An 18,179-nucleotide genomic window follows, 5' to 3' on the forward strand; every position below is an offset into this window, starting at 1 on the left:
GAATGAAAATCTTGTGCAATTTGTTTTTTTTCACAAACTGCTCAGTATAGATGAGTCAATGGTTCCATATTATGGACGTCACAGTGCTAAAATATTCATCAGAGGGAAGCCAATACGTTTCGGATATAAAATCTGGTGTATTTGCGGCAATGATGGCTTTCCTTATCATATGAAAGTCTACCAGGGAAAGGAGAATAACCCTAAAAACGTGCAATTTTGTACAAGGGTAATCAACGGCATGGTAGATGTTATAATGTCGAATACGGATATTACTTGCCACGAATTGTACTTTGATAACTTTTTTACAAGCTACAACCTACTGTCTGAACTAGGTGATAAAAGTGTTAGAGCAACTGGAACAGTAAGAGAAACAAGAGCATCTAATGCAACGAAAAAGCTCATCTGCAGCAACATTATCAAGAAAAAGGAAAGGGGAGCTTTTGATTATTGTTCTGATTGAAAAGTTTGTGTTGCAAAATTGCATGACAACTCAATTGTAACAATCGCAAGCAATTGGGAAAAAACATAAGTCTGTTCATAAGGTAATACGTCGTGTCAAAGGGGAAGAAAAGCAGGTTCCGCAGCCGCATCTCGTACACTCTTACAATAAAGGAATGGGTGGTGTCGACCTAATAGATAGACTAGCTGAATCTTATCGACCTAGTATACGGGGTAAAAAGTGGTACTGGCCACTCTTCATCAATGTAATAAATTTGCCAGTGATAGCAGTATGGAGGCTTCACTGCAAAACCGATCAAAAAATAATATCTCATTTGGAATTTCGCAGTCAAATCACACTGTGTTTGCTAAAGGCAGGACCACAACGTGGAAGAGTATCTATGTCGGCTGGAACATTGCCCGCCAATGTGAGATTTGATGGAATGGATCATACATTAGGGTCCACAACACAAGGGAGACGCAAAGTGTGCAACAAAAATACTAAAAATATGCCCAGAAAGTGTAATATTCGGTTACATGCGGAGAGGGGAAAATTGTGTTTTGAAAAATATCATAAGAAACTATGAAAACATATAAAATAAACACTTCTTTTCTTATATTTAAGATCTAGTATATTATACATGGAATTTTATTTTATAGCTTTATAAGAGATCACTTATTTTACAAAGGTATAAATTGTCAGAATTTCAATGCCGTTCACCTGTAACCTCTTAATGTTCCTTAAATGGAACACACAATAAAATTAAAAAAATTGATAACGTATAAAGTTCAAATGTTATATATAAAGTCATTAAGCTATGGTGAACTCATATTTTAAAAATGAACGAAATCGTAAACTAAATGCTATGGTCGGTCCAAAACAGGTTAATAATGAGTCAGTTGATAAGATATCACGAGTGGCATAAATATGCGTTTATATACGCAAGTTTATTAGGGGAGGCAAATTGTGCGAGTCTGAGAATGACGTGACCGTAACACGTATAATGTTTTCATATAAAAACTGTTTACAAGCCCCTTAATCACCTGATACAAAAAGGATAGTGGTGGACATAAATTTATAGCTCATTTAAAAAAAGATATTTGCGCAGTGGCACAGTACGTAGTGTTAACGCGTATATACAGTTAGTTTGATACAAGCTGCATCTAATGCAAACATTGGTTTATGTTCCTCTGAGTTGATAACTATCAAATCTGCTTGCACTATGCTATCGTTAAATATTTGATGAGAAACAAACCATTCGTCTTATACAGTAATGAGCATGTGCGTGCGTTAGTTTGATTCTGATAGACCCTTGAAGCATACACAAAATCTATATAAAATTTCCTTGAAGCTTATGGAACTTTTTTTTTACATGCGGGTCACCACTTATCAAGGCCCGAAGGCCACTCAGGGATAAGGGTTATTGCATGTACAGTAATCAATGAGATGGTATTGTAGTAATCATTAGATCGGGGGTTTTGATAGAGTGTCTTACTTAAGGAGGTGGTTTGTCAAGAGTTTGTTTATGTTGGACTTGAAGACGTCCAAGTTGTAGTCAGGTGGGAAACAGGCAAGCGGCAAAGAGTTCCACTGGCGTGCAGTTCTAAGAAAGAAGTTTTGCTCATGGAATCTACGTTTGAATTTAGGCACAGATATAAGGTGGGGAAAATTATTGGCAGTAGTTTCAGCCAAACGGGCGTTTTTCGTGAAAGATTGGCAGGGGGGGGGCGTATTGCGTATTTTCTATCCAGCAAAGTTTATAAAAAAAATTAATTTGTTTCTTCCCGATTCATACTGAGTTCTATTGACGAACACATCGATATATAAATACTTAATTCTTATTATCTTCCGTCGCATTATCAATGGAAACAATTTCTCATGTAAGAGAAGGAAGTAAACTCCTAAACTTGCAATCATTTTTCAAGGAAATCTTGACGTCTCTTGTAAAAAGTGCAAAATCGTAGTCATAATGTATACTGATAAACCTGAGACGCAGGACGGTTGCTCATTTAAAAGTCCCATGATGATTTACATGAATATGCTTGTGTTTGGCTATTGATTATGTTATTGTTAACTTTCCTATAAAAATATATGTAATTGTTTGTACTGCAAGATGTATTAAGACATATAAATTTAGACCACGTATATGAAATATTATATGTGGGTATTCTGCGTATTTAATTAAAAAAAGAAAAAAAAGAGATTTATCAATTTGGTTTCATAGTACATCAACCCCATTGAATTATCATGTGGCATCCAATCATTTTGTGGAAGGTTTCTATTCTTCAATCATTTGCATCTTCAATCGCTTGTTAGTGGTGTTAGTGTTGGTTGTTCTATAGTAGTTTTTGTTGTTTTTGTCCCGTGCCTTGCAGAACATGAATGATCTCTGCAATGATCGAAAGAATATTGTAATAGTATTAATGTTTTCTACATTTTATGTCAGGAAACCAGTCAGAAAATGGGGGAGAGAGAAAGAGAAACAGGTAATAGGAAAAAGGAAAAGGGAGAAGTAGTGTAATTATACTTGGGTTTAAGTTTTGCAGAAGATATTCATGTATTGCAAACAAGAACAAACTAAAAAAAAAATCAATGGTAGCTTTATTCTTTCTCTGGAAGCCAATAGCTGCACAGAGTTTGATCCACTATTATCAGGAAAATAGAAGAGGCAAGGCTTAAAAGTATTATCGAGTTAAATTGTATATATATATATATATATATATATATACATATATATATATACATATATATATATACATATATATATATATATACATATATATATATACATATATATATATACATATATATATATATATATATATACATATATATATATATATATATATATACATATATATATATATATACATATATATATATATATATACATATATATATATATACATATATATATACATATATATATACATATATATATATATATATATATATATATATATATATATATATATATATATATATATACTAGCCGGCCACCTAGCCTTGTCCAATCGTAAAAAAAAACGCTTCAATATATATTCATTACTGCAGATTTCGTAATTATTATTATATTATATTGAATCCAATATATGGTAATGGTTTAAAACTTTTCGTTTGATATATATATATATATATATATATATATATATATATATATGAGCTTTTTCTGTTCATGTGAAGTTTCGTTTCCTATAAACTCAGAAACAGCTGGTCCGATTAAAAAAAAAATCCCGCACAGGGACTTGGTGTGTCTGAACGTGCCGGCGAATGTAACATAAACGTACGGTTATGCTCTGTTAATTGAATCACGTGAGAGCGAAATATTTTCATGTTATTTGCGTATCTGTAAACCATGTCGTTAGCCACCATTTTCTAACTTATTCATGCAGTTTAGTATACACTTATTATATCCGGTACGAACTTTAAAATACACAGTTTGAGATCAGTTTAGAAAATGTTGTCTTACATTCCATATTTGCCTATCCACACTAGTTTGTGGTTATTTATGTGTTTAAACCTTAAGTTGGTAATAATAAGTTTTTTGTGGAAAAGTCACTTTCATTTGGTATATTTTAGTCATGAGACAGGGATCTGGGATAGATGGTCACTTTGATTCATGCATGCAATCTCACGTAAGCAATATCTATATTTTAATTAATACACTGAGAAATAATTTATAAAACATAATTTCGGCTTACACATTATACATAATTGACTTATGTACATGAGAAAAAAAGAAGTCCCAATAACTATTTCCAATAATCTCTCAAAAACATGAGAGGCTTATGATTTCTATATCATTTCTTTCGAGATATGCTGTTTCACGTACTCGTAATTGGAATGTTATTTTACTAGTCTGAAGCTGGTGAAAACAGGACTAATTTTCCAAGGCGTTATTCCTACGTATGTCTCCTCCACATGATATAATACCATTAAAAATTCAATTACATGCTGTGCATATCTGTATGGTATAATTAGTGCGATTTGTTTAACATTTCGCCGTAACTATTTATAAACATGTGTGCATGGGCGTCCTATTCTTTCGCGAGACATATCATTTCCATGAGTGTTTTCGTGAAGTTGAGAAGTATTTTACATAACTCTAGATAGTGTACGAAATTGAAAACTGTATATAATCCACTAGGCAAGCATGCTTAGGTCCTGTCAGAAAAGAACTGGCGAAAGGTCGAAATTAATCCGTGATTTCTTAGTATAATCCTTACTGGGGAGTTTATATTTTACCATCACAAGGCTGTCCTCTAGAAATTTTTTTACATAGCACTTTATCTATTACACCAAGAATCCCCCGTTCACCATTAGCACTAAATCACAATGTTTCTGCCGATGCGAATTGCGCCAACATTTTAAACAATGCATAGACGTTTATTGTTGATATTGCAGCTTATAAAACTCATTACAACATCCAGTGTGACGTCACAGATGAAGTTAGTTTCCACATGCGTGCAGAAGCAACTTCCCACGTATTTGATATTAGATGAAAATAAAGATGAGTTTGATACTGTGTATAATGATTCTAGCAACATGTTGAGATGTCTATATAAATTGCTTCCTTGCTGTGTCTTTTGGCATCGAATTGATAAAAAATATTTACTTTCCTAATGTATTAGTAAATCCCTTATAATTGTAAATTTTAATCTCTGAGGCAACCCATTAAATATTTCAAGGAGGAAGATTCGCAATGATCTCTGCTCGTAACACTTTCTTTTTTATTGCTGTCTCCTATTTTTCTGTTGTACTCTTTCTCTCCTTCTCTCTCTCTCACTCTCTCTGTATATATATATATAGATATATAAATTTATCCCCAACTCTTTATGAACAAGTGTGCATGAGCGTCTTAATCCTTCTTTTAAAAATTGTAAACATAATAGAAAGAGATATCATAACAAATTAACAGAGATAATTGCAATTTCTTTCCTAATTTCTAATCATGCCCAAAGCCTTTATTTTCTTTTAAAGTTGATTAATGTGTTTTTCTAATGAGTTAAGTGTGAACAAATTGAATATTTGACATAATAATTACATAAATAATCTTAGGCTACAAAACAGGTGCTATCATAAATTTTGCATATAAACACACCTGGGGGAATCACCGGCAATATGTTCAGCATTTTGAAATTTGGAATACAGGCATTTCTCATTTATTTGTATATATTAGACTGTTTAATAAAACTCCATAAATTAAAGGATTGGTACAAATAAAAAGAGAAATATATTAGATTAAACATATTTTCCATTGGTATAATGATAAAAAGGAAAACAACTTAAAATAAATAAATATTCTTACCGTTTATAGATTCTTAAAATGACTAGAGGATTCTATAGAGGAGACCCAAGAAAATGGCGACACTGCCGGATATTATATATTGTCTGTAAATAATTTAATGTTTCTGTCCCGAAAAAATATTTTTAAAATACGATGAACTGGTGTTCATGTAACTATGATATCTAATTATCCTAACATAAGTATTTCTTCATTGTAAGATGAGATTTTATACAAAACTCAAAATCCCTCCCCCACATAATCGCACTTGGTGGACAAAAAAAAACTTCATCGTTGAATGCTTTTCTGCATAAACTTAAAAACAAACTTTTGCACAATACTTTGTTTTAAACAGATACAAAGAAAAATAGATACTTTTTTTCCACAATGATATTGTTGCAAACACTAAAGAATAACAATTTTCAAACAAGAGGAAGTCAACTTTTGTGCACAAACAAAAACAATGGAAATTATTTACGTCATGGCTGTATAAAATACGGCGAAACAGCAAGCAAAATGTATAAATGCTAAACAGTTTAATTGAGCGTTTCCCGAGACAATTTCTCAAACACTCAATGAAAACACCAAAATAAATGTTTTTTGACAGAAAAAAAAAGCACAATAATGGATTTCTTGTTCAATCTGGATTGAAAACAAAACTTGACTGCATAGTATTGGAAATCGATTAATACGTTTCAGTATTTCACATCCGTGGCGGATGCCTGGAGGTTGCGGGTATTTCTTCGCAAGCTCGGCACAACAGAACATGAAAGATGCAAAGCCACTCTTTAGTCCAAGGCGGCTGGTACCATATGCAGCTTTAGCTACAGTAGAGAAAAGAGTAATTCAACCTAGGTCTTACTCATCCTGGGCAGAATCTATTTTCATTGTAGAGTAACTTAATGATAGAGTACGCCTATGTGCGGACCCCAGCATAAAACTAAATTACAAAATGGAGACACATCAGTATCTACTACCTGCACCGAAAGATCTGTTTTCAAAACTCAATTGTAGAAATTGTTTTGCAAAACTGGACCCCACAGATGCATATCTACAAATAGAGGAGGATGAAGATTTTTAAAAAATCTCTTCACTATTAACATCTGCAAGGGATTATTTTAAGCCTTCCAGCAATATTCCAACAAACTATGCGTAAAATGTTTATAGGGTTGGCAAGAGGCCCCGCTTAAATAGATGATATTATTGTAACAGCACATATCTGGAGTAACTTCTATGTTGTTTTAGTTCCGTGTTGGATCGAATTCAACAATAGGGATTTCACTTAAAATCAGGCAAATGCAAATACTTTCAAAATTCTGCGAAATACTTTGGATTAATATTTAACAAAAATGCTCGAAAAACAGGCAGGGAAAATATTGAGACGATAAAACACATGCCATTTGCAAAGGATGTTGCAACTTTACGATCTTTTCTAACCTACTAAGCTCATTATGGCCCCTTCTTAACCAAACTGCACAAATAACAGAAGCCTCTGAATAGTATTTCAAAAAGATAACAAATAGAACTAGACAAGCATATGCAAAAGCATCACTTTGGAAAACTCAAACATTTCTTAATTTTGATCGATTGATGACACACTACACCCCATCATTAGACATTACAGTTGTGACGGATGCTTCGAGCGATGAAGTCGGGGCAGTAATATCACATATCTTTCTTATCTAAAGCGAGAAAGTCATTGCGCACGCATAGAAGTTGTTGACACCTACTGAACGAAAGTATAGCGAAATTGAACAAGACACCCTAGCAATAATCTATGCGGCAAAGAAATGTCATTAAATGCGATATAGCCGTCGTTTTTCTCTGATTACAGGCCATAAGTTCTTAATGAATAGTTTTAGTTTAAGGAAAGGATTTCCAGTTTCTACAGCAAACGGCTTCAAAAATTACCAATTGTGCTTTTAGATTACGACTTTTCTATAAAGTATCAACCAGGCAGCAAAATTAGGCAGGCAGCTGCTTTATCCAGACTCGCCATTCTCCATCAAAACGTAGTGAAATACGCAATCATCGCTCTATCTCTGGAACTTGAAGTTGCATTGGCGCTTATTCCCACAGTAAGATTGCCATCAGTCACTTGGGAGATGACCAAGGAGGCTAAAATCGCTGATTTATTATTAAACACACTTTTTATTCTCACAAGCTGGACAACTTATTGCACTGCCTAGTAATTTCCAACATATTTTCATCGGTCTTCTTTATCCGAGATCAACGGAACACTTCTCTTTGAAGAACCTGGTGCATTCCCATCGAAATGCCAGAATAAATATCTCAAGCAATTCCACTATATAGATCAGGAAATTAATCGGATGTAAACTTTGTCACGTGGCTATATGTATTGTCTAGAAAAGGGCCGACATTTAGATGGGCGTGTAAAATTTAACCTACTTGCGGAGTCTCTTCGGGAAACTACATTGCATAAATGGTCTACTCCATTAAGCACTTGGTCACAATTGTACATGCCTTTGCATCACCCATTAATGGACACAATTACTTCATATTCCTTGATACTAAGAGTGAGTAAGCAGAAGTTTTTTTAAGATGGGTTATCGTCCCTCGAAACTATAAAGAAACTCCATTAAATTTTCAGCAGGTTGGACATTCCTTGTTTTTTAGTTTCTGATGATGGCACCTTTTCTTACTTTCGTAATTAAATGATACCCACCTTTCCTACAAAATTAAACGGCAAAGTCGAAGAATTTGTAAAAATATTTAGGAGAACACTGTTGAAGTTTAAATTATGAGAAACTACTCGAGATATCATAGAAATATGTCTAAGTAGTTAGTTACCTGAAATTCAAATCGTTAAATCGTCTCGGACTTAAGGACTCAGAACAGAAAAATACGCTCATCATCCATCAATAAATAAATAAATAAAAGAAAAGAAAGAAAAGGAAATGCTTATGCATAACAAATAAGCTAACAGAAGATAAAATATTTATTCTTTTATCCATTTTATTTTTCATTTTTCATATTAGTTCAGTTTCTATTAACTTCATTTGCTTTGCCTGTCTACAGAAAGCGGTTTTGTTTTCTCTGATTCACAATTTTAGAGTGGAATTTGGGTATTATATTTTATGATTATATAAATTGTTTAATACATAAAAGTAGATGTTTAATAATAAACAGATCCACCGGATCTATATATTAAATTATTTGCCGGGCTTATTATATAAACAAAAAAAAAATCCGGGAAATGCCCACTTCGGACTGTTTCCATGTTATGTGGATTACTCAAAATACAGATTGGATCCCATTAAACCATTGCTATCAAAGACATTCACTTTTTTACCACGTAATTTGAATGTGAATATTTATATTCTTTTCATTAACTTTCATTAAGTTCCCTTACTCTATGAGATTTAAATACTTAAAAACTTTTAATTGTGATTTTTCATGCCTCAAGAACTTTAGCAAATCAGGTGTAAACTATTACAAGTATTTGCTAATATGTTCTCCTCTGAAGAAATGATAGATATCGAAATCCTTTAGAAAAAGGAGTTATAATATTTCAAATGTGTTCTTTGTCTTACTTAGAATAATACTAATCGTTTGATTTGAAATTTGATCATTTAACGTCATAAATTTTTAAATTTATTGAATTACCAAAATTGGATTTATTTGCTCTATTTTGTATATTGAGCAAGTTTCATTTAGATGGGATAGTCCTTACAGAATATTAGTGCAAATAATATTTGGTAAGACCTATAATCTCAGGTTTCCATACCAGATTATTTGTAGATAACTTTATTGTGAAGTCTATATATATATATATATATATATATATATATATATATATATATATATATATATATATATATATACATATATATATATATATATACTTCACAATATATATATATATATATATATATATATATATATATATATATATATATATATATATACTAGGGAGGAGACCCAACAATTTTCGAGTTTAATACAGATTAATAAGATTTACACCATCCAATATTTTTATTGCCATCGGCATTGGTGAAATGGGTTTCATCGAATCGATTCATGAGCTGGGGTTTCCTCATGTGTACTCACCGTGACCTAGGCGACAATACATCGTATGCTTCATTGTGAAGTGAACCTACTTTCGTTTTCATAAAATTACCAAAGTCAATCATCATTGCTTTATTTTGTTCGAAAGAGAAACATTGATTATTTAACAGGACCCTGTTTTATTCAAGTACGCACTTATGAAATTATTTTTACATAATCACTTAAATTTAAGTTAAACGAACAAAAGTCACGTATCATAATTCAATAGTGGTATAAAAGTTATATACATCTATTTCGAACGCCCTCCCCTGTCTAATAAAAGGATCTACCATTGATTTTATAGGCTAGGAACTGCTGCTTGTGCGGTGATAAAGACTAATAAATGCACTTTATTATACATGTTATACAAAGTGTAAACAATACGAAACAACCGTCAAAATATATTCTCAGACACATAAACTACATTTGTGTGAAATCATAATATATTCCAATCGTTTCCAAGTTCATAGATAACAACATTTCTCGCACACGCATATTTCAGACACACACACGCACGCGCACACATGTCCAGACACAGACAGAGATCGTTTATATATAGTAGCATATTAATTTGCGTGTGCTACGTATACATAAGTATATACATATGTATTACGTATACATATACATCTATGTATATATATATATATATATATATATGTGTGTGTGGGTGGGTGGGTGTATCTATGATTTAAATGCGTAATCTACGAAATTGTGATAGGCAGACTTTGAAATACTTTAACAGACTCATGCTTTACATATATATATATATATGTATATATGTATATATATATATATATATGTATGCATACATATACAGAAATACATACCCATATATCAATATATCTATATATATCTCTCTCTATATATATATATATCGATCTATCTATCTATATCTATCTATCTATCTATCTATCTATATATATATATATATATATATATATATATATATATATATATATATATATATATATATATATATGAGGTGTCTTCGATAAATTTCCAGACCAGATTATATTGCACGGGCATTCCAAATGGTTGTAATCGTTTTAAGTGTGTTATTGGTTTATTAATAGCCATTTATTACCATTGTATTTTTTAAGAAAAGCTAAACCAACCTGAAATGCACTCTACTAAAGTTTAATAAAGTCTGACAACTTGTGAATTTCCAAAATACAGTCTGGACATCAATACACTTTAAAAAGAATCATATTCAATGAAACTCTGTTTTAAACTTGGAAAATTGCCACAGAAATATAGCGAGTGATTCAGACTACTGCTGTCTATCTGTCATTAATCGAACATCGTTTTTAAGTGGAAATTTAGATTCACGGAGGTACAGACTCTGAGGGATGATGAGAGTTGGCAGAGAAATAAGAATGTCAGAACACTAGAATTGATAAGGCAAATAAAGTATTTGATTGATAAGGAATGTTGTTTGTCTATAAAGACAATACGTTGTAGTGTGACCGCAGTTCGGGAAGTGTACAATCAATTATTCTGGGAAACTGAAGATGCGGAAGATAAGAAAATGAGACGTTCCCATAACGGTAGATATATAGTCCAGATTCAGATTCGTTAAATCATAATGTATTCATTAGCTGTGATGAAAATGACATCTACTATTATGAAAGAGACCAAGACACAGTCTTCCCATTGAAATCCCACGAGCTCTCAAAGACCCAAGAGGTTCAGACAGAGAAATTAATCCAGAAACTTAAGATGAACAATATTTTTGAACGGACGGGCATGATCTACATGCACGAGGTTCTCATTAGACAGACAATCAACAAGAGCTAACTTAGTGAGATTTTAAGGAAGTTGAGGAAGAGATTCCGTCGAGAGAAATTAGCACTCTTCAAGTTGGTTCAGTGGCATTTTCACCAGGACAATGAATTCACAACTCCATAATTTTCACACACTATTTGACCAAGATGGGCGTCAAGACATTTCCTCATCACTATCCCGCTTCTGTGGCTTTTGATTATATAAGGACAAGGAAAAGCAAATAGGATGTTGGTCTGAGAAGTAAGGAGATGAAAGAGTATGTTACAATGTTCACTGAAGCGATCACACAATTCTTCCGTTCCGCCTTCCAGAAAGTGTTTGATTGATAAATCAAGAACATTGCAGCCGAAGGAGATTACTTCGACAATGACAAGATTTCATGTATGTATTATCAATAAAAGTGCCTATTCAAATATTTCAGGAAACTTATTGAAGACACCTCGTATATATTATTTAGTGCAGCCAATATATATATATATATATATATATATATATATATATATATATATATATATATATATATTTCTCTCGACGGAATCTCTTCCTCAACTTCCTGTCTAGCCGCACTGATGAGCTGTAAAACAGCGAAACCGTACTGTATGTGGATGACTATATATATATATATATATACATATATGTGTGTGTGTGCGTGTGTGCGTGTGTGTGTGTTTGTGTGTGTAATGCACATAATTTAATTTATCTTGTATACAGTTCATTAAACAACTGTGACGGCTCATTTTTGCTTTTTTTGATATATCGTTTTTAGTGCAGGGATCAATCGTGTTATGTCCAACTGTAGAGTGAGCTGTAATTTTTGCAGTATTATTCGATTCCATAGAGTGTGTATTTCTGTCATTGGGTACACAATTTAAATTGGTTGATTTATTCGGAAATTCGATTAAAATCATTTGAAGAAAAATATGTATACCGTTTCACACCCTATATTGATTTTGTTTGATCTCACTGATATTTGCGTAAAGAGCATGTGCGAGAAACGAGAGCGAGATAATACATGCTCTTGTAAATGTGTTCAAACGCCGATTAGCATTTTTAAAAGTGTAATTTACACTTCAAATGAATATACATGAGTGAAAATACTATAAGAAATAAATCTTATTCATACAACTCACTATGTGTATTTTTCCATTTATCTTTCCGTCTATCTCTCTTTTTTTAAAATTCTCCCCTTCCTAAACGTTTCGTCGCAGAACAGCGCAAGATGACTCAACTGATAGCATTTTTTGTGCTTCATGTGTGCCTTCTCGGCTTAAGCTGTTGTTTAGGTATATAAAAAGAGATTAAAAATTCTGGCTTTCAAATTTTAATATTTGTTTGTGTAATTTTATTGTGCACAGTAATTAACGAAAATTTTTTTATGCTGTAGGAATCCGTCACAAAAACGAAAATCCTCTATTCCAAAAATCACGTACACTGGTCACGCATTATATATATATATATATATATATATATATATGAATTTATTATTTACGAATTTTAGCGATTGAAATAGTAAATCGTAGACATTACAAGAATTATTATAATCTCGGTAGTTTGAATTTAACTGTATCTATTTAGTAAAAGGTGGTTTATGAAGACAAAACGTTGTGGCGTCCTCGTACAATATTATTTTATTATTTAAACATAATTTGGTTAATTTACGTGATTTTTAGAATATATCAAATGTGTAACGTGACAGTTATATACATGAATGTTTTTTATACTTATTAATTAATTTTAATATATTAGTATGAAAACTGGAATTTTGCCAAACTGTTTTGCTTGGGCGAGTAAATCTTATATGCTGTTATAATATATAAAACCCCTTATGTCTGTATGTATTTCTGTCTTTCTCTTCACATTTCTTCAAACTTCGTATCCCCTGAGACGACGGTGGCAGAGCGGTGTTCTTAAATAATTTCATCTTTGTGGATAGTTTCTTATAGATCTTTAACCAGTAATTTTAGATGATATGTGTTCAAAATTGAAAGGAGCTGGAATTTAGAAGGCGTAAGTCGACTAAATCTCTCTTGAACACATACACGCACACACAACACACGCATACACATATGCATATATATGTGTGTGTGCGATCGTGTGTGTGCGTGTGTGTGTGTGTGTGTGTATACGATTACCTTAGGTGATGTTTAGATTTTTTATCAAACTAACCTTACATCAAACGATAACGACTCAGGCTCGATCGCTATAAGTATAATTCTATCTTTAATTCTTGTTGATGACACTAACATTATATTCATTTTACTTTTGAAATTAAAACTTTATATTTAGTACAGTATAATATGTCATAATCTATAGATAAATGATTCTATAATATATTTATACATTTCCATTTATTAAAATAAAAGTGCATTTTTCGACCGGGCAACGCCAAGCTCCCCTTGCTAGTACAATGTCAGCGCAGTAAAGTATGATGCATTTATTTTGCTATTTCGTCTTCCTTCTATTACACCAACATGCACAAATTTCCAGAGGTAAACATTGATATATTTACTCCTGATACGACCATCACTTAATAGGACTTCCCGATCTTACAAATCAAAACACACTTGTCAATTCCAAAAAAATATTTTATGTAAGCTACATGACACAGGACAATTATCTCCAAGATATGTTGCAGCCAAAAATACCCGCCCACGTTAAATCATGTATAATTAATAGTCTTCCAATATAATATAATATTTATGTGAGCGGGAGTATTAGACATTATATGAAGGTTACTGACCATTGCATATAGTAATTATTATTACTCATCACGTACAGTTTTTTTTTCTGATGATTGCCTTATAAATTTGGTCATTATTTCTACTACATTCATTTCCAGATATCTGCTTAACCCAAATGCGTCTCTCTGAGTCTAAGTAGCAAGTCCTTTGCCTGCACAATCTATCTTTTAACTCAGTTGTGCGTTGTTGTTGCAAAGAAACAAAAGAGTACACAAAACCTCAGCTCACTGCAGCAGCGTCGTCCGTCAGTACTTTCTGTAGACTCGTTTTCCTCTTTCCCCATCTACTCCAGTGGCCTGTTTTTTTTTTTTTTATAAAAGACACAGTCCTCCAAATTTTCATACGGTCGCGAGAGCACACACGATTCTGCGAGAGCGCATAGTTATATAAGGACGCAGGCGCCATCTTTGACCTTTTTAAGCATCATGACGCTAGGTCGGCAAAGCGCACACCGAGGCCGTTTAAGAGTTAAGCCTGTGTTCCCACAATTTTCGCCACATTCTTTATATGAAGGTAATTATTTAAATCAGCCAAGTTATTTAATTATTTATCCCTTATGATTTGTTTTAAGAAATTGACCTCTGACGGTCCAAGAATGCATTAATATCAGAAATTCATAATTATGTATGGCTTTTTTAGTTTCCATACTTTTATTGGCTAATATTTGTACTTATAAATAACACATGTCTTTCTCAAATAACAACATGCAATTGATTATTTTTGACGTTAATAAATTTCCTGGTTGACAACACAAAATAAAAAAAGTAAAAACTATGTATGTCGACGAATGAACTTATAATATTTTTTGGGAGATCATTAATCAAGACAAGAAAAGAAAATTATACCAAATATAGTAGCTGGAAGCACGTCACTTGTAATACTTTGAACTTCAAACTTTGCTTATCGACGAATATTTGAAGGCAGTTATTGAGTGGGAAAGCATTCGATGTTTGGGTGGAAATTAACAGTAATTCAAGAACTGAAAATCTTGTGAAATATATATTTGCAAAACGCTATCGAAAGTTATTGTATATTCCAATATAGATTTATTTGAAGCGGAAATCAACGACATTTTAAAAATATGAAATTAAAGCCAATACATCAGTGTAGATCCAGCATGACGAAAAACATATTGCTTGTAACATAATGAATTGTGTTTTTACAGAAGTGATTGACTATTCCTGTATTTTATATGAATTAAATATACTCACTGATGTGAAAGGTTCTGCCGCTCAGGTCAGCAATTGGACTCTGACTTCATCCAAACTGTTGGTTGTGATCGGCTGTCTGCCGGGAGGTCCTCACATGAGTTCTCAGCGTCTCAGCTTCGTGTTGGTTTCTGCTTAAAAACAAATAGCTTGGCATGCACGGCAGAAAAAGAAAGATAGATTCAGGATTCCTTACTACGAAAAAGTTAATTTCATAAAAATTACAATTTATATATATATATATATATATATATATATATATATATATATATATATATATATATATATATATACAATGCCATTCTACCTTATTCTGACATTTCCTGTCATTGTTTTAAACAATAGAAATATCTGTCTCTGTCATTGTTTAAAACAAGGAAAATATCTGCCTGGGTTTTTTAACACAATAAACTCGTCCCTTTTTATAGGTCACCTGCCGCTGCCCGGGATTCGATTAACGTTTAACTGAAAAAAAAACTCAGCATATTTTCTCGGCCTTACTCAGGATTTTAGAGGATTTTAACTCCCCAATGGGAAGCAGTCACGCTCCTCTACATGTTCACGTCATACTGGTGATACCAGAAGACTAGATGATACCTATTGAGATGATTCACGACACCGGTATGTTAATTACGTTTTCCAAAATGCTTGGAAGAATTTCTCCTTTGATTATCAATTAAAAGGAGTTGCAAGGATCGGTGCTCGATCTAAATGTTATTTTTAAGTACTGGGACTAGAATATTGTTACGAACGGTTGGTTCGCTGGCATCAATTTTTATGTTGAGTTTTGCAATATCAAAAAGAGATATTTTGATGTCGCTCGGAAAATGGTATTGTAAAGGAATTCGAGGAGTAGGTAGCCGTGATCACATAAGTTCTTATTTTATAAAAAAACTGTGGCTAATTCAGGCATAATCACCTGAGATTAGTTGATGATAGTCAGGATAGAGGAATCTCATATGTCCAGGACTTTGATTATTCACATAAAATAAGATATCCATTCCCTCATAGTCTCCGTCGGAATTGATGAACCGATCATGTGACCCTCTTACGTTTTCTATAACCCTTTTGCAACTGCTGGCAGTTCTAAATACGACATTACTTTCCGATGATCTATTACATTAAAAGCAATTGAATTAATGTTGTCTCCAGTCAATGGCAGTAGCACATTAAATTGTGTACAATGGATGACTTTTCAGTTTCTGTTGAAAAATTCTGGAGGGTAATTATCTGTCGATATCACCAGTTAAACAACCAGTTAGAGTCTTTAGCAGACACATTCTTTTAAACTATAGAGCATAGAAGCAGTTCTAATATGGACATTCGGGTATTGTTCCAGTTCCTCATCGTACCTCGATACACTTTCCGATATAGAGGAATATTTTTGGTTTTCTTGTACTTTTTTTTATCTGTATTGGGATGGAAGTGCCATCGGGCGATACTACTGGAGAAAATAAAAACTGAGTATTAGCATAATTCCGGGAATGTTGTTAATAAAGGAAAACCAGAACATTTGCAAATTATCTATCAGAAACCAAGTTAGTTCATTACTAATCTGTATTAGGTCATAAACAAGTAAGAAATCATGCAGAAATCTCGTCTCCTCATTTTGATTATAACAGATGTTGTTTATTTTTAATTATAAACAGTGCGTTGGTGCTACACTGATTAACATATAAACTGTAATTTAACAGATAGTTATGGACTATACCAGGTAAATTGAACGTTGGTTTCAACGTTGATCAACAGGAATGAAACGCACGCCGTATAACTCTATATAGCTTTGATTGAAATAAAGTACATATCTAATTCAAGCAATTTCATGATAGTGTAAACATCAACGTGCAGTAAACGATTTTCACTGTTAAAGCCGAAAGCAAACATTGTTGGCTCATTAATGCCTTACTTTAGTCACGAATCGTGCGCAATTGAATTCAAGCTTTTCTGCAGGCGAATCTTCTGATGAATGCTATTTCCAGGAGCCAATAAATTATATATATATATATATATATATATATATATATATATATAAATATATATACATACATATACATATATATGAATATATATACATATATATATATATATATATATATATATATATATATATATATATTATAAAGCAAGATAAAACAAATGTAGAATTTAAATACTGCACGACCTCGTCGTTATTTTTCAACATATATGTGGCTAATTGAAATCAAGCTTACTGACTAATCTATGTATTAACTTTTTTTTTATTGCGGACAATTATCCGCATCTTTTCTTAGTTGTTTAACGACGTTTCGGCCAACTATTCCTCTGGCCTTCGTCAGGGGATAACCGCGACGAATAGGAACTCTGAATCTCCTGACTCAATAGATAGAATTAATAAATAATACTAATCTCAGTGGATTCCAATTAAAATAATATAATCTATGTATGTTTACAAACATAAAACCGAATGTTTTCTGGAAGTGGGTTCGATTATTTAAATCATTGGTTGTCCTGAATATGTCAAGACTTCATCAGTCAGCCTCGCGTATCAATGTAGGTTATCAACGCTGTTCCGAAAACGACCGAAATTTTTTATGATGTAAAAAAAAATGCGTTTTTTTCTATTTTGCTATTGTTGTTTCAATCTTATTCAGATCTTTACTTTATATCTCTTAACA

Source organism: Euprymna scolopes, chromosome 10 (genome assembly GCF_053919585.1).
Source record: "Euprymna scolopes isolate OS-2025 chromosome 10, ASM5391958v1, whole genome shotgun sequence".
Lineage (NCBI taxonomy): Eukaryota > Metazoa > Mollusca > Cephalopoda > Sepiida > Sepiolidae > Euprymna > Euprymna scolopes.